Source organism: Octodon degus, unplaced genomic scaffold (genome assembly GCF_000260255.1).
Source record: "Octodon degus isolate 3935 unplaced genomic scaffold, OctDeg1.0 scaffold00297, whole genome shotgun sequence".
Taxonomy (NCBI): Eukaryota; Metazoa; Chordata; class Mammalia; order Rodentia; family Octodontidae; genus Octodon; species Octodon degus.
Window position 1 is genome coordinate 1,306,533 of NW_004524873.1, and position 19,214 is coordinate 1,325,746.

The 19,214-nt window shown below is 35.7% G+C and overlaps 1 non-coding gene and 1 pseudogene across 1 annotated transcript; both read left to right on the forward strand.

Moving 5' to 3' along the window:
• The first annotated feature begins 1,064 nt into the window (after positions 1-1,064).
• Positions 1,065-1,782, forward strand: LOC101566420 (annotated as a pseudogene).
• Positions 1,783-16,206: 14,424 nt separating this feature from the next.
• Positions 16,207-16,308, forward strand: LOC111814358. Its single transcript, XR_002819365.1, has one exon. It is a non-coding gene; the product is annotated as a small nucleolar RNA U13 (small nucleolar RNA).
• Positions 16,309-19,214: the final 2,906 nt, after the last annotated feature.

The window sequence follows — 19,214 nt, forward strand, 5'->3', positions numbered from 1 at the left end:
TGGTATCTGTAGCAACCGCATTTCCACACTCACAGGAATGTTGCAGAATTGCCACACAATTGCTACAAAGTTTAATTTCTTACATTCTCCAGGCACTGTAGGCCACCTGCGGGCCACAGGATATTGTGGTTTGATGTTTACCCTACTTCCAAAGCTGCTCTGTGTGTTCCTTTTTTTATGGCCTTGTTTTCCTCAGTAGGTTTTATGGTTAACTACAGGGCAGAGGGTCAGGGAGTTTTCAATTAATTTACAATTTAAGTGAACGTAAGTGATTTGTGTTAAAATGGAGTCACAGAAAGAAAATGGAGTCTCTCTTGCCCTATCAGTAGTGGTATGAAAACAGATACATAGGCCAGTGGAACAGAACAGAGACTGCAGAAATAAGCCTACAAAGTTATCTACAGCCAACTGATTCCCAATAAAGGCATCAAAATGTATATTAGAGAAAGGACTGCCACTTCAATAAATGGTCCTGGGAAAACTGAAAAGCCATATGAAGAAGACTGAAACTTGATCCCTATCTTTTGCCCTGTATAAAAATTAACTCAAAATGTGTCTTCATCTACCTTACTAACTACATCTGGCATGATGTGACTTCTGGCTTTTCCCCAAAGTAAAAATGACCCAGAAAGCTAAACATTTTGAATAAATTCAAGACATCTGGACAGCTGTGACAGTAACCAAAGACATTCTCTTTTTTTTGGTGGAACTGGGGATTGAACTCAGGCCCTTGCGCTTGCCAGGAAAGTGCTTATTCTACTGAGCTATCTCCCTGGCCCATCAAAGACATTCTTGAAAGCGATTTCCAGAACTGCTTCAAAAAGTGGCAGGATGGAATGGGATAAGTGTGTTCAAACAACAGAGAGTATTTGGAGGGTTGGAGGGAGATGGCAATGGATCTTTTGTGGAATAATTTTTTAAATTTTATTTATTTATTATATATATTATTTTTTAAGACTACAACATAGTAGTAAGAAAAACAGTAACAGAAATAATGCAAAATTTCACTAAACAGCTGCCACAGCTTGCTCACACCCTGGAATCTGCCCCCTCCTGGAGTCATGATGGCATCTGCCAATCGGGTCATCCAGGCAGTCAAGACACATACATGATTAATAAGGTTCCCTGAGAGAAGAGAAAATCCTAAACCCAGTGTATCAGAAGCTTTGAGATCTACAGGAATCCCATCTCACTTGTTGTATGTTATGAGCCGGTGCTGAAAGAAACGTTGAGAAGACCGGATGAATATAGCTTCAGAGGTGTCACTGAGATTAGTCTCTCTTGAAGTGAGCCCAGAGCTACAGAAGCATCTCACATTTATTGAGGGCTAAAGGCAGGCTAAGGAATGTGCATAATTACTTTGGTGAACACAAACTATTCTCTCAATTGACTTGAGCATTTACCTAACTCTAAGTTCACACGCTCGCCATTAATATCCCAAGCAACGGAGGAGACAGCAAACAGGGTGCCAGCAGGAGAAGCTGCTACCTGCAGCCTTAAATCTCAGCTTTCCGGAATTTACAAGTGAGACCACAGCTCTCCTCGGGCTCTGTTTATTGCTCCCTGCTCCCTCGGGACATTAGACTTTTGTCTCATCTCCATACTTCTATATTATTCTTCTGGAATTTCACAGCATTCTACAGGATGTAAATCATGGACTTGCTGGTGCATCTAGGTCCAAGGGACACTGCAGAAATAATAAAAACGCTACCTCAGAAGGACAGAAAGAAACTGGTATCTCAAGAGGAAATGGAGTTTATCCAACAAGGAGGTCCAGAATGATGATTGTGGCTGCTGTTTATCATCAAACAGAAGAATTATCTTTATAATGAAGGACTTCCAAAATGACATAGCAAAAGTTGTATATTAAATAATCTCAATAAGTATTCTACAAAAAGAAAAAAGAGAAATATAGAAAATTTAGATGGATACATGGATATTCTAATTTATGTATCTTGGTCAGCTTCTCTACCTACTTGTTTATATACCTAATACTTATTAATGTATACATTTGGAAAAAAAATTCACTAGACAAAGTAATAGGAATTCAACAATGGTTGCTGTATTGCATGATGTTATCTTCAAATTAGTTGTTTAGGCTATTAGATATAGTCGTTCAAAATTGGTTTAAAACAAACCAAACAAAAAATACCAAAAAAGTTATAAGAAATTAAAAAGAAATAAAATAAGAATAATAAGAAAAAATTTAAGCATTGTTCCTTTCAAAAGACCAGCAGTAATTAGCAGTAAAATTATCCAAATTATCTGCATATATAGTAGAATAAATTTTTTAATTAAAAAAATGGACCAAAAACTTAAATGTAAGATCTGAAAATCTAAAACTACTAGGGAAAAAACCCAAAAGAAACACTTCAAGAAACTGTCCTACCAATTTGATTTGAAACTGTCTCATTGCTATTTGTTTATCAATAAAATTATGGGGAAAAAAAAAGAAAAAAAGAAACACTTCAAGACATATAACCAGAGATAGCTAAGTGGACTAAGCACCTGCTTAAGCAAGTGCAGGGAATAGGGTTTGATCCCCAGCACCACAAGCCACCCAGCCCTTTCGCCAGGCACACTGACAGTGACCAAGTCTGGGCGTGGTGTCACACAACTGTAATCCCAGGGCTGGGGAGGCTGAAAACAGGAGGATCCCTACCAGTCCAAGTTGCATAGTGATACCCTGTACTAAATACATTAAAAAAAGACATATAGTCAATGATTTCTTTGTTTATGACCATAAAAGTACAGACAACAAAACTAAAATAGACAAATTGGATTAGATTATACTAAGAGAAACTACACAGCAAGGGAAACCATCAATAAAGTAAAAAGACAACCTATAGCATGATGGAAAATAATTTACAAGGTATCCATCTGACCAGGGACTCAGCACCTTTATATATGAATGGATATATAAGGAATTCCAGGATATATAAAGAATTCCAGAAACTTAGCAAAATCTAATTAAAAATGAGCAAATGATCTGAACAGACATTTTTCAAAAGAAGAAATATAAATAGAAAATATATAATATTAAAAATTCTAAATATCATTAGTCATCAGGAAAATTTAAATCAAAACCAGTAGGCTATATCATCTTATTCCAGTCAGAATGCTCATTTTCAAAAAAGACAACAAGAAATGCTTGTGAGGACATAGGAAAATGAAACTCATACATTTTAGTGGGAGTATAAATTAAAATGCTATTATGGAAACTATTAAGGTTCTTTAAAAACTAAAAATAGATCTAATATATGATTCAACAATCCTACCTTAAGTATTATATTCAAAAGAAATGAAATCATTGTACCAAGGAGATACATACATTCCTGTGTTTATTTAAGCACCACTTACAATAGGTAAGGTAGGAAATCAACCTAGCTAGCAATTGACAGATTAATGGATTAAAAAATGCAGGATATATACACAATACAACATTATTCAGCCATTCAGAATAAAATCTTGTCATTTTCTGCAAGATTTATGAAGCTGGAAGACATTATGTTAAGTGAAATAAGGCAGACACAGAAAGACAAATAATACAGGATTTTTCCAAATGTACAATTGTGATTACTAGGGGAACAAAGGTAGGTGAGCAACAGAAAATAGGGATGTTAGATAAGGAGTACCAAAACACAGAAGAAACAAGTTCTAACGCGCCATACTGCAGTAGGTTGATGAAAGTTCAGGAGAGCCTATTATCTATTTAATGAAGAACTAGAATAGAGGAGCTCAAAGTCTGCAGACATAAGGAAATGATAAGAGGGAAATGTTAAGTGTACTGACTTGATCAGTGCGTGCTGTGTGCATGTGTTGAAATGTCACACTGTACTCTATTAATATACACAATGATTTCATGTTAATCAAAATTTTAAAACAAAATTTAAAGAACTAGTACATTTCAAACTATCCTTAAAAGAATTAGTATACAATAAATTTTTTTTTTAAAGAAAAATACGATTGATCTCTACAGAGAGCCTAGAAACTGCTATGCCCTGTCCATTTTTTCTCCTAAATGTGCTAATCAGGTAAGCACTCCCCTTAGAGGTGAAGGAGAAGTAGAGAGAAGGCCCTAAAGTATTAGGAAGAATTATTATTTTAGCCAAGGTCCTATGTGGAAACATGAAACTAGACTAAAGAGGATACTCCTCAGAATGGCTCATTTAGAATACAATATTTTCCCTTAATACTTTGATACCTAAAATTTTAGAGAAAGATGTTGTGGCAACTATCTTTATTATAAGTGTTCTCATTTAATTAACACAGACTTACTCTTTAATTTGCATCTTGATGGTATGCTTCCTCAAATTTTTATTGAAGTGCAAAAACTAAGTAAATAAAAAAGATAGAAGACCTCCTCATGAGCTTATTTGCATTCCTTTGTTTTCTACTCTTTTCTAATTAAGGAACTAGAGACTGCCTTCAAAGCACTCCCCAGTGGACTCTGTTCTCTATGGGTAGCCTCATGAGATGATTGAGAAAGTATCAAGGTTCTATTCAAGCATGCTTTGCCAACACTGCGCTTTTTTTCATTTTATTTAAGTTTGTTGGTAATATTTAGGTATACATAATGACCACTTTCATTATAGGGAATTTGTATCTCTACATGATATATCTTGATGCCTCTGTTTTTCCCATTCCCATCCTCTCTTTTCAAACTCCCTTCCCCTCCATGTTCACAAAATTTGGGTTTCATTTTATCCTTCTTTCTCCGTTTTGTTTCCCTTCCTTCCTTTCCCCTTTTTCCCCCTATTTCCTTTTTCCTTCTGAACAGCTTATTCCTATTTTATAATATTTATTTTACATTTATGTTCTTATTTACATTTTTAGTTTCTCACACAAGAGAAATAATGAGATACACATGTGTGACCAATTTATTTCACTTTTGATTATGGTCTCAAGGTCCATCTATTTATTAATAAATATCTGTTTTATCATTATGAAGTAATGCTTCATTAAAAAAAAAAACACATCTTTTTATCCATTCATTGGCTGATCGGCATTTGGGTTGCTTCCAAGATTTAGCTATTACAAGCTGTGCTGCTATATACAGGGGGGCACATTATTGCTGTGATTAGTGTTTTTAATTCTGAGAAGATAACCAGAGAATAGCTGGGTCAAATGGGACTGCTAATGCTAGTTTTTCAAAAGAATATCCACAGTAGTTGCATCAGCATACACTCTCACCAACAATGAAGTGTTCCTTTCTCCTATAGCCCATCCAACATTTGAGATCTCATCTTATCAAAAAGCTTGGGGGCCAGGGAGATGGCTCAGTAGAATAAGTGCCTTCCTGGCAAATGCAAGGGTCTGAGTTCAATCCCCAGTTCCACCAAAAAAAAAAAAGCTTTTGCACAGCAAAAGAAACTACCCACAGAGTGCAAAAGCCAACCCCCAGAGTGGGAAAAAATGTATTCCAATTGTTCTTCGGACAAAGGACTAATATCCAGAACACATAAAGAACTGAAAAAAAACCAGATCATCCAAATTCAAAGACCTGATCCAAAAATGGACATCTAGGATGAATACACATGTTTCTCAGATGAAGAAGTACAAAAGGAAAATACATATATGAAAAATGTTCAGCATCACTGGTCATTTGAGAAATGCAAATTAAAACAACACTGAGATTCCACCTCACCCCAGAATAAAAGGCTATTATCAAGAAAACATGTACTCACAAGTGCTGGTGGGACTGTGAAGGACAAGGAACACTGGACTTTACCCCACACAATACAATGCATAAGTACTTTACTGATAGCATTAATTTTATATCTGAAATATTTTTGTTGTTTTTAAATCAAAATGCTTCTTCTCAGAATTTACTGTCACTTAGGTCATGATTTCCAATGTCATTTTTTCCCCTTCCAATGGTGTTTTTATTTTACTGTGTTAAGAAAAAAACACAACAAAATATTGCCATGTTAACTGCTTTCAAGTGTACAGTTCAGAAGTGTTCACACTGCTGACAAGCAAATCTCCAGAACTTTTCCATCATGCAAATCTGAAGCTCTACACACAAACAGATAAACTCCTGTTTCCTTTTCTCCAAGTCCTCATAATCAACTATTCTACTGTATGGTTCAATGAAGTAACTACTTTAGATACCTCATTTAAGCAAAATCATATAGTATTTGTCTTTTTGTGACTGATTATTTAGTGTAATTTTCCTCAAGTTCTATCCATGTGGTAGCATGTGACAGGATTTTCTTTCTGTTTAAGGTCTAGCGTGATTCTTACTGTGCTAGCTTCTGGTTAACGCCTACACTGGCTCACCGTGGATAACATTATATCTGTAATTGGTTATTGCCCTTCTCATATTAGTATTTTTAAATTTCACTACTTTTTTTCCTTTGGAAATGTAAATGAAAACATCTTGAACATTAATACTAATATTTTGCAGATTTTAAAAAATAATTTTAAGGTATTATTTAATGAATTCACTAGTATGGTTAAACTCAAAATTGAGTTCATTGAAATCAATTCTTTTATTAAGAGATAGAAATAGTATGGCAATGGCTTTCATTTCTTGATACTGCATGAGGCCTGATTCATTAAGAATATTTAACCAACCAATGCCTTACAAATATTTTTATCTTTAACTCTCCAGGTACTATAAATTATTCACATTTCATGTACGAAAATGCTGTTTAAATTTTACTTCAAACACTGATGACAATGTACAAGTAAAAGCACAGTTACTATTAAGAACAATGATCAAAAAGGCATTCAGTCATTCAACTACTTTTTGAGAACAAACATATGCCACACATCCAAAAACAGATATAAATTGAATCTATCTTAAAGAATTCCAAGTTTGGTAGAAGGACCAAACAAGTCAACAGTAATTTCAAGACAATGTGATAAGTATTGTGATAGAAGTAAACAAAAGTTGCCATGGAAGAACACAAGAGTAGTAAGTTTCTTAGCCTCTCAAGTGGAGAAAGGTCAGAGAAGTGACACGTGATCACACAGAGGCACTTGATTGAAGTCTTTAAAAAAGGAGTTTGCTAACTGCATGAAGAAAGTAGAAAGTATTCGAGGCAGAGATGATTAAAGTAGCCTTTCAAGTAGACTGTATCAGGAAGAAAAATGAAAAAAAATTAAAGATTTGCTTATAACTACAAGTCATAAGATAGTCATCTAATACATGGATTATCTTTGCATTTCTGTAATAAAATCTAGCTGGTGATCATATATTCAACTTTACAACACTATTATGTTGTTTGCTAATATTTCGTTTAGGATCTTTGCATTTATTTTTGTTATTATGATTGGCCTATATTGGTTTGCTCTATTGCTCATTCATTTGGTGTCATGATTATGTTAGCCTTAGGGAATGAGTCACATTTTCCATCTTTTTTAAAGTTCTGTAAATAACATTATCACTAACAATTCTCATAGAATATATATTTAAAACTATCTTGGCCTGGTGTCTTCAGAAAAATTCACATTTCTTCTATATTGTTGGTCAGATTAGGTTTTCTAACATTTCTAGTGAATTTATAATTTATATTTTAGACAGCATATTTAATAAAAATCATTTTATTGATAGGTTTAACATTGAATATTCTTGTAATTTTATATTTTCCCTTTAAATATTTACATTCTGTTAATTCCATCATTTTGGGCAGCTTCATCAGTTTTATGAGGATTGTTTCTTCAGTATTTTCAATGGATCAAATTTTATTTCACTGATCTTACTTTAACTTTCAACATATCAGACACTCATTTTTTGTTTCATCATTCAGTTCAAAATAACATAAAATTCTTAACTACCAATGGAAAATGGCAGTAATTTACAAAAATAAGGAATCCACTAGAGTCTGAAATCTCAAAGTATAATGTTTACTGAGACTATACTCCATGATCCAAATTAATATAATGACAACCAGTAAGAATAGGAAAAAATTTCATTTATTAAAGCAACATTTAAAAAAAAACCCTTAAAAAATCATATGAAGCATGAAATGAATATAGAACTCATACATGTATGATAGATAGCATTTGCATGGTACTTTCTATGTACTAGAGACTGTATTAAAAACTTTACATAAATTAATTCATTTAGTTATCACCATAGCTTGAGCAGGCACTTTTATTATCATCTGTCATATTATAGGACATGAACATAAAAAGTCAAGGAACAAGGTCACAAAGTTAATAAATGACAAAGATGAGTTTCGAACCAATGTAGTTTGATTTTAGCACATGTGCTCCAAAGCATGTGTGGTGTGTGTGTGTGTGTGTGTGTGAGTGCACACACACACACATATGCATACAGAGAAAATTGTAAAACTGTGAGAAACGAGAGAAGACTTGAACAGAAATCATATAGTGTTCTCTGATTTTGCAAACTTTCTACATTAAACTGTGTCAATTATCCATACTAATTTACAAATTTTCTTTCTTTCTTTTTTTTTTTTTTGCAGAACCGGGGATTGATCTCAGGCCTTGCACTTGCCAGGGAAGCACTTATTCCACTGAGCCATCTCCCCAGCCCCTACAAATTTTATTTCATCTCAATCAGAGTCCTAGGAAAATAAGTACGGGGTCTTGACAAAATGTTTCTTATGTTTACTTTTAAGAATGCAGGGGGAGGTTGCACTCACTTGTAATTTTCAGCAGTTGGGAGGTTGAAGCAGGAGGGTTGTTGCTATGAGTTCAAGGCCACCTTGGGCTACACATTGAGTTCAAGTCTGGCCTGAACTACATAGTGAGACCTGTTCTCAAAAAATAAGGATTTTTTTTTTTTCTCCGAATACCTTCAGGGCAGGTTTGGCTGGCTGGAGTGTTGTGGGGATCGAACTCCAGCAACCTGAGGCTGACAGCTTTGTGGAAGTAGCCACTTAAAGAACTGAGCTAGGGCCAGGCCCCCTGTTCTCAAAAAATAAATGAAAGACAGAAAGAAAGAAAGAAGAGAAATATTATTGAATATCCAGGGAATTTTTAAAAATTCAGAAGTATATTTTAATAATCAAATCAGTGGTATTAGCTCAGGAATAAACCACCAATAGAATAAAATTTATGTATATATATATTTATACGTGATATATATTCATATATATTTATATATATGAATTTAGCATATGGGAGTGTATGATAAAGATGTAATTTAAAATCAGAAGTGGAAATTAGTGTTGGGATAACTCATTAAACCACTAAACTCAGAATAACATTGTTATAATCATAAATAAATAATTTTACTCTCCCATACACACAATCCTAGAGTCTCTAAATATAAAGGATGACGTGATAAAAACAGAAGGAAATACATTTGAATATTTATACAGTCTTAGGGATAAAGGTAGCTTTTCTAAACATTTTTCTACAGTAGAAAAAAAAAAAGAAAATGATAAATTTAACTACATAAAAATGAAAAACAAAAACTGAAAAAAATTTCTTCCGTTTTTCTATTATCTACTGATTTTAAATACCATAAAAATTGTTGTATATATGTTCTTAAGTGGATAATACAGACCTCAACATAATATTGCGTAAGATGTTTTATTAGAATGGAAAGGTTTGTTTTCCTTCTCCATAAAGGGGCAATAAATATAGTGTGAGGGTGAGTCACATCCTAGACCTGAGCAATAGATAGCTTAAGACATTAGATCACCCATGTTTCTCAAGCTGAACAAGTATGCTGTTAACATACACTTACTCATTAATTCAACATTTACTCAACAACTACTGAGACCAAGGTATAAAGCTCAGCTATATGGGATAGGGGAGGCAAAATTCTGAAGCCACAGATTGGAGTTTGAGTCATCCTGAAAACTTGTGCTCTTGGTCAGAGCATTTAACTTCTCTGAGCTTCATTTTCCTTAGCTGTTAATGAAATATATACTGTTTCTTCTTTTTTTTTTTTAATGTATTTGGTACAGGGTCTTGCTGTGCAGCTAGGACTCATAGTGATCCTCCTGTTTTCAGCCTCCCCAGCACTGGGATTACAGGCATGTGCCACACACCCGGTCTTGTCAATGAAATATAATAATTCCTTGGAGGGTTGTTATAAAGATAAAAACAAAACAGGCAAACATTTATTGAACTCCTACTCTTTGCCAGGTTAACATATGGCACACACCTGTAATTCCAGCACTTAGAAGGTTGAGGCAGGAGGATCACAGCAAGTTCAAGGCCAGCCTGAGCTACAGAGTGCATTGAAAGCCAGCCTGCACTGCATAGCAAGACTCTGTCTCAAAAAAAAAGCAAAGCAAAGCAAAAACAACAACAACAACAACAACAACACTGCTACACAATAATACTGGTCTTATAACAAATTTACTGCTCTAAAAGAAAAATAGAGGAAGGGCAAAAAGAACATATATATGTTTGAAAGTGAAAAAAAATCTCTACCAGAAAAATGTAAGTGAAGCAATCAGACATTAGAGAATTGATCTGGGAAACTTCAGTGGGTTTGGAAATTGAACCAGAGCCATAGAGATCTGTAAAGTGTCTTGTAGACAGAGGGTATTACATGGGGGCAGGGGAGGTAAGAAAGGAAAGAAAGAAAAGAGAATGTACAGCAAATAATAGTAATATGGCAAAAGAATGAATTGGATAAAGGCCAGAGGTACCTGGAAAAAGTTTGGAGCCAGATCACAAAGTTTTAAAGGCCAGGCTGAAAAACTGACCTGCTTGCTTAGGGAATGAAGAGTTGTGTAAAAGCACAGAGGTCTGGACTTTGGAATAAGGTTGACTTGGGTTTGTATTCTGGCTCCTCCCTGGCTGTACATTTTCAAGTTATTTAGCCATTCTGGCATACTAATACTAACACTAACTTAAGTCCCAGGTTCAGGCCCTTGCAAATTAAAGATGTTTACTATGTCACAGTGTAAACATGACATAGTATGCCTTGTCATGTTACAGGCATTGGTTAACTACTGAAAGATTCTGATGAGAGGTTTGGTCATATTCTAAGTCTACAGCACTATGTAGACTAAATTTGAGGCTGAAAGAATAGCTCAGGCAAAAGGTAGTAGATTAGCATGGGGATTTAGCTCAGTGGTGTAGCACCTACCTGGCAAGTGTGAGGTTCTGAGTTTTATTCCTGGTACCTTCCTCCCCCCAAAAAAGGAGGTAGCAGATTAATAGTGAATAAGGATGTTTAAAAGTAGAAGGATCAAAATAAACATTTTAGAGAATATTTTAGTATGGAATATAATGAAGCAGATTTAGATGCAGAAGAGCTATATCTTTACATGAGACAGAATTGAAATGTACATGAGGGAAAAACCTGTGAAAGAGTTAAGTTGGACTAAGACAATGAATCCAAGGGGAATGTACCCTGCCTGGTCTTATTTGGTTTATCCTATAATACAGAATTCATTTTTATTGGTCATATAAGTAATTGGAGGAACAGGGAAAGTATAAGTATTAAAAAATAATATTCTTAGAAAAAAGGAGGATATTGATCCACAGAAAGATGACACTAAGAAAAGGCCAAGAGAGACTACCGGACATTTAAAAAAAAAAAAAAAAAAGTGAATAAACTTAATTTCCCATTCAAGTAGAGGATGAAGTCATCTGCAGGAAATGGGTAGATTTATATGACTAGAATTGTATGAGAATAGTTAAAATCAAGATTTCTCAACCTTGTCACTGTTGTTCTGGGACAGATAATTGGGCGGAGCGACAGTATGGATAGTGGGGGCTGTGCTCTTCATGCTGGCTGGTAAGTAGCATTTCTAGCACCTACCTATTAGTTCCCAGTAGCACCCCAATTTGGATGAACAAAAATGTCTTCAGAAATGTTCAAATGTCCCCTAGGGAGAACAAAACAACATCCAGTTGAGAACTACTGGCCTGTACTTAAAAATTGCCTCTGCTTGAGTCTCACTAGTCTAAATGACGGTTGAAATTTAAGGTGATATTTATAAATAGAGATACATTGTCTTAGCTGAAACTATTTCTCACACCTAGAAAATGGCTGGTAAATGATGACTTCTTTCCCTCTGTAGTAAATAAATGGAAATGATTGTCAACAATTGGCATTGAGGGCCTAATTTGTGATAAAACAAACCTAATTTTGTGGCTTTGACATTTTCTCTGAAAGTGATGGCAAGTATGAATGCAGAGTATGTGAAAGAAACCAGGAAGTCAGAAACCAATGGAACAGCTTATTTAATCAAGTTGGCCAATACGGTTTGATGTTAATGCTTCTCTTTCTCTGTCTCTGTCCCACTCTCTGCTTTTTCTCCTGTAAGGACACGTTGTATTTGCTGATTATGTAGTAGGTGCTCAGCCATTATTTCCTAAATTAATTTATATACTTAGGCGTAAGATTGTATTTTATGAAAGAGCAATTCTCATCATGAGAATTGCTCTTTCATAAAATTCTTTGACTTATGGGAAAGCTTATTCTAAGTTTTCCGTAAAATTCTCTTTCTTTCTTTTTTTCTGGTGGAACTGGGGATTAAACTCAGGCCGTTGCGCTTGCCAGGCAAGTGCTTATTCTACTGAGCTATCTCCCCAGCCCCATTATTGTTCTACATATGGAATTGTTATTAATGTACTATCCTTCATCCCAAATTTAACTCAATGCCCCATCTCCTCCATTTTTACAATGTAAGACATAAAAGAAATCAAGGATATCTCAAATAACATTAAGAAAAAGAGAAATAACAGTTTTCCCATGTGTTATAAGGATGATGTTGACTATTCCAAAAAAATATTAAAGGTTTTACGGTTTAATATGAAAGGCTTAAAGAAATCTTAATTAGCCTTTGCATTTTCCTAAAAAACAACAACAAAAAAATAGTGACTTGGTTATTCTAGCCAATGGGTTCTTCTAGGTTATAGTCATGTCCAAACATGGGTAAAATTTTAACTTAATAGAATCTTAGCTTAATGTGAATTTTTTGCTGTGCATAAAAGATCTAGCATAGTGTCTGGATCTGATTATGTCTTATAATCAGAAAAACATTGAGGGGTTGAACATGTGATAGAAAGTGAGAGTGCTTACAGAGACAAATGTCACATTACAATAGGCTACAAAATTGTGTTCATATATTCGAAAAAAGCTTAACTACTCGAACAGAAAAATGTTAGGTTTTTCTTCTCTATTTACACAGGGTTCTTTACACACTAATGCTATTAATCACTGGCTTACACTTAAGTTTCCTCTAAAGAGATGGTGGACCTCAACTTGACCTGTGGAGGTCCTTTATGTATCCTTGCAGAAGAGACTTTCAGGACATATCACTAAGAGGCAGAGGTTGATTTATTAGGCAGAATTAGAAAATAGAAGCAAATTGGGAATGGACTTCAGCTTGAGGAGCTGAAGACAGTACATTTCTGATGGAGAAGAGCAGACTGGCCTGACAACCAAGGGAAGGAGAAAGCTCTTATGGGTTGCTGGGGTGGACTAGGGTCTAGCTGATCATTATTTCAATTCTGGTTTTGCAAGTGGTTCCAGGGAAGTCATCTTTATTATACAAGGGGGTAATCCCTCTCCACAAGATGACTGCTCCTGCTTGGGGGCAGTTTTCAGTTTAATGGAGGTTCCACTGATATTTAAGATGACTACAGTTTTAGGAGAATGACTGAAGATGACCATTTTAGTAGGTAAAAGGTGTCCTTGGCCTTGAAGAGGAGTGAAATAAATTACGTAAAGTTAGGGTTAATCAACCCTGTAAGACCAGTTTTTAGACAGACACTCCTTAAATGATTAACACGTCTATATGCAGAGCTGAGCAAGGACTTGGCTTTAAGTTTTAAGGTAATAAAGGAGACAAATGTAAAATGAGGGCAAAGATATCAAGCTTTATGCTGCTTTTAGTTACTCATTAGACCTCTGTAGGCCCAAGGGAAGAAACATTGTGTTTTGGTTTTAGCAAAACAAGCTTTTAAGTCCCTGATTGTCTCAGAAGAAAACACAGATCAAGTTTTCAGCCTATGACAGATTAAAGGCTTGGAAGGTTGTCTGTCCTCTCTCCCTGATGATCCATAACAAGTTTACATTCTCATCTTGTTCATTTTTAGAGATTCTAGGGTGAGTATCCTGCTTTTAACGATGCACCTGGGTTTTTAAGTCAATACGCTTGTTTGGGAGAGTCAGGAGGTAGGGGAAGAATACATACCATACTTTCAATGAATAACAGGTTCAGAGGTAAGGTCCAGATGTGCCCTTGTCCTTTGTTCAAGTGGTGGTCTCTGCCTATTACAGCTCTCTTTCAGTAGTAATTGTCTAGTTTAATATATGCCATGCTAAAAGGTCTGTTCTTGATCTAGTGATGCAAAACAGTCCCTTAGTGATCAAAAGATAGTACAGGAGGCTACACCCATAAATTAGCATCCACAAAACAATAAATTACTTATGCAACACATTTGTGCAACACACTTCATTCCATACATCCAGATTTTCTGCACATTCTGGTTGTTTCTGGCCCAGTCTGGCTACTCACCACAACAGACCAATTAAATCAAGAGATAGGTGTTAATACCAGGAAGGTGTTTTTTTAAAGCTGGATCAATAAGAACGAAAGCACTCTTGTCACCAAACCCTTTTGGGGTGAAAGTGCCCAGGGGCCCAAAGGGTTTTCATAGGGAGGGAAAGGAGGAGGGACCTTGTCATTCAGAGTATTTGTCTCTTTTTCTTTGGTCAGAGTATCACAATGGGCTTCAATCTCCTACAGCTAGTCTTTGTATTGTCTTAAAACAGACATATTTTAAAAAGCTTTGGGTCAATAGCCACATTACTGTAAAAAGATTAATGGCCCATGATCTCAAGAAGATTGCAGCCTGATATGTGAGGCAGGGAACAAAATAATTATTTAAAGCAAGAAAACTGCTCCCAGTGGTTCACTGACAAAAACTGTAGGAGTGACAAACAATTAACAACTAATTCTTGCCAAGAGAATCAGTGGGAGGAACAAAATTTCAACTGAATCTTAGGATAAATAAAGTTTCAACACATGGTAAGAGTACAAGATAAAACAGTAGGAACAAAAACTAGAGGGAGGAGAATCTGAAAGATTGTATTTATAGAATGGCTAAGGGTCAAGGGTTACATAAAAATAGGACTGCAGCTTTTATATTAGAGATTCTAGATTTCATGCTATAGGTTATTGACCGCTGAGAGTCTGGGCATAGAAACGATGGTCTCAGTTAGTTGTTTTAAAACATCCTGCTGGCAACAGAAGGGATGAAAAAGAAAAGCAACCTCAGATGCATATTTGTGAGCTTCTTTAAGGCAAGGATTTATTTTTCTGATTTTTGACCCTGATCCTCAGACTCAAGTATAGCTCATGGCACAAAATACATTTTCAATAAATATTAACTATCATTACTATGGCCTCAAGAGCATAGCATGTGTGTACAATAATGAATCCATTATTACTAAAAGAGATTTCCACAATGTGTAGAACTGATCTGGACAATAAGAGTGTGTACACTTCCATTATGGCTCTTCAGCATAGTTTATTTTCAAGTGTGTGTCCATACTTGTTTTATTTCCATTTAAGTTCAAAACAACAATGTTGCAAATAACTGCAAATTAAAATAGGGAAAACTAACTTCTAAGATTCTCTTCATATATAAAATTTTAGAAACACTGTCACAGAAACAGAAAAAATACAAATAATGTAGATGTGGTAAAATTTCTTCTACATAATTAGAGAAAACTATTTTTAGAAATTTATAGTCATCAATAGAGAGAAAATATTGGCAAATTCTATGGCTAAAAGCAAATATTTCTTTTAGAGTATAAGGGCTGTTAAAGAGCTTGGGCTCTCAAGTCACACTGGCTGGGTTTGCAATTCTGTCTCATATTTTCTAGTCAATCTAGAACAAGATACTTAAATTCTCAGTGCCCCAGTTTTCTCATCTATAAGCCAGGGCTTATAATATCTATAAATTTATTTAGCATATAAGTTGTTGCAAAGCGTTTTAAATAGTGGGTGGTACATAGTTCAGTGCTAGATAAATTTCAGCTTTATAAAATTATTATCCTTAATGTGGTAGAGATTACTATATTATTACAAATATCTGTTCTGTCCTTCTTATATTAATAGAATTTCCAAACTGTAACTATGCATAAAACTATCCAGAATAAATACTATATCCTCAATCTTTTATGACAGTGGCATGACTAAGACCTGGCCGATGAAAAATAAGCAGAAGTTTCCCATCATAGCTTATAAAAATCTTCTTCAAGAGATAACTAGACAACTACCAGATATTCAAAATTTAAAAGTGATCCTTTGGTTCATGAGCGTGATGATTGGGGGTTCATGCCTTATGCATGAGATATGCCTCCCTCAAACCTTGTTACGATGTGGTCACATTACCTGTCTGACGTGAAAAAGTAATTTTAAATTATGAAATCATAAAGGGTTTGTGAAGATACAGAACACTGAGAACTCTCGAACAATGGTGTTGGGGTATAAATTCACACAATCACCTTGGAAAAGTTTAGCATTGATTGGACAAACATGAAGATAGGTATATTCAATAATCCAGAAATTTTTCTTAAATTTATATTCCTGAGACATATACATGTGTACAGGATACATGTATAAGGACATAGTAGCATTATCTTTAATAATAAAAATTATAATATTTGAAAGGTTCATTTATTAGCTTTCTGTTACTAAAATAAAATACAAGAGATAATCAACTTAAAAAGAAGCTTTTTTGAACAGTTTTGGAGATTTCAGTCCATGGCTGATTGACTCATTTACTTTTGGGCGTCGAACAAAGCAGCATAACACAGCAGAAAACAGTGATACAAAGTTCACTGCCTCAGGAATATGAGGAAGAAGAAATGTCCTAAAATTATCTTGAAGGGCATGCTCTCACTAACCTAACTTATTTCCAATAGCCCCCATCTCTCAAAGTTTCCATCACCTCCCAAATGTGCATAGGTAGGGCTGGGGACCAAGCCTTTAACACATGGGCCTTTGGGAAACATTTGAGACTCAAACTATATCATTCATCAACCTCAAGTGGATACATAAATTGAGATATATTTATACAATAAGATACTATTCAACAATAAAATTGAGTTAACATATCTGTATCTACCTATCAGCATCCACTGAACAGAAGTGAGATCCAAAGTAACATAAACACATGGATTAAAAAACAGGCAAACTATGCACTTAGAAATGTACTCTTGGGTGGAACACTTTAAAGAAAATGAAGGCAATGATTACTATAAAGCCAGGATTACAGTAATCTCCAGAGCTAGAGAAAGACTTCCTTTGCAGAAAGTTGTGATTAGTAAAGAAAACACACACTTCTGAATTTCTTGCAACGTTCTGTTTCTTCATTGGAGTTGAGGTTTTATGGGTGTTTCTCCAACAAATATTTTAAAACTGTACACCACTTTTATGCATTTTTTTCAAACATTGCATCTTACACTTTCAACTACAGATAAAGAAATGAGTTCGTTAGCCTCTCTTTTTCATTTTTTTCTTCAATCCTGATGTTTGAAATACATAGTACTGCCTGCAAAGACTATGAAAACAAAGATCACATTACAAATTGTGGAGTAACAAGATAGAAGGAAGGTATGTCCCTGAGGACTTTGTGGAGGCAAAGATATCAGTCCTGATCTTCTAACTTCTGGACTGCATTTGCATAAAAAATCAATTTTACATTATTTTGGACTTATTATTTATACAGTCAAATCTGATTTAGACTAATTTGCCTATATAAAAGATCTTCAAAGACAATGGATGCTCTAAAAAAGGTGTGTGATCTCACACAAAAATATTCATGTGCACATTCATATGCATAATTAGGCAATTCATGAAAGAAATCTAAGAGTCATAAATATCTAAACTACGTTTAATCTCAGCAATAACCATTTGAAAATTAAAATGAGAAAATGTATTTCATGCATCAGACTGGCAAAAGTTTCTGAAGAGCAATATATGCAGTACTGTTGTATATTAAGGAAAATTATCCTTTCTGGCACTGTTAATACAAATTGCTACACATTTCTGGATATTAGAATATTCATTAAATCTGAATGCTCTTACAATTTGATTCCTATTCAACAGCTTATCTCCAAGAAGAATCGTATTGTGACATTATCTCTCAAGGTGAAACTGATGTTTAACACTTAGTTTTTCAATAATCCCCAGAAAGAGAGGTGTTAGTAAAATAAATACTGCATGCTGCTTCTTCAAATCTCCTGGAAGGAGTTCATTGCCAAACTGTAATAATGAAGCCAAGGTCTAGTTACTTTTAAATGTTAGGGCGTGACTGTCAATCAAGGTATAAAATCCATGTGTGCCAATTCAAATTTAACTTCCTGGTTCTCCTCAAAATTTTTTCTGCCATGCTCACCTAGCCAGCCCCCTCCCTTTTGCTTTTTCCTTTCCGTGAATCCGTTTGATTGCTAAATCCTCTTGGTGTCACCTCTGGAAAGCTTTTGCCCTTACCCTCCCTCTGGTCCTGTCGCATTTCGTTAGGATTGGCTATAACAGCATTTTGCCATTTCTTTTCGACCTTTCTCACTGGGCTCCTCGTAGCGTCCCATTTCATTCCCCACCATCGCGCGCTGCCTAGCGTTGCGCAGGGTGTAGTCACCTCGAGGAGCTCAGCTCTGACCCGGATGTTTCCTTCAGTCTGCCTAGGCCTTGTCTCTGTAAACACTAGGCCGCGGCTGACCCACGTGCCCGGAACCTGGGGGCGGGGCTTATCTGCAGCCAATGGGAACGCTGTGTTCAGGGTCAGGGTGGGGTCACGTGGGCAGAGGGTGAGGCGTTTCCCACAGATAAGGCTGGAGACTTTCTCCCTTTTTTCTTTTTTCTTCTTTTTTTTCTTTTTAACCTCAGATAAAATCCGTGAAAGGCGGGTGAGAGCAGAGAGGGAAGGTGTTTTTCTGCTGAGGGTAAGAAAACTGTGGAAGGGCCTGAAGTACTGTGGCCTGGCGGTTTCTGGAAACGCGTGCGGTTCTGTGAGGACGAGACCCAGGACCTTCCACGCGAGGCGGAGGAGCGCGGGGAGGGCGCAGGAAGGGCCGCGGGGCGTCGCTGGGCGGGTGAGGAGGTGGGGTTTAAACAGCACGGGAAGAGCCAATGAGCCTCGCCTCGTCTGTGATTTCTAGTTAGTAAAATGTGATTTTTATACGAGGGAGTGAGGAAGGATAGAATGCTTCAGCCGCCTAGAATGATGAGAGCAGAGGAGAAGCCAAAAGATCCCAAGATTCACACTCGCCCCTGTGCAGGCTCAGGGCATCTGGGAGAGCTCAC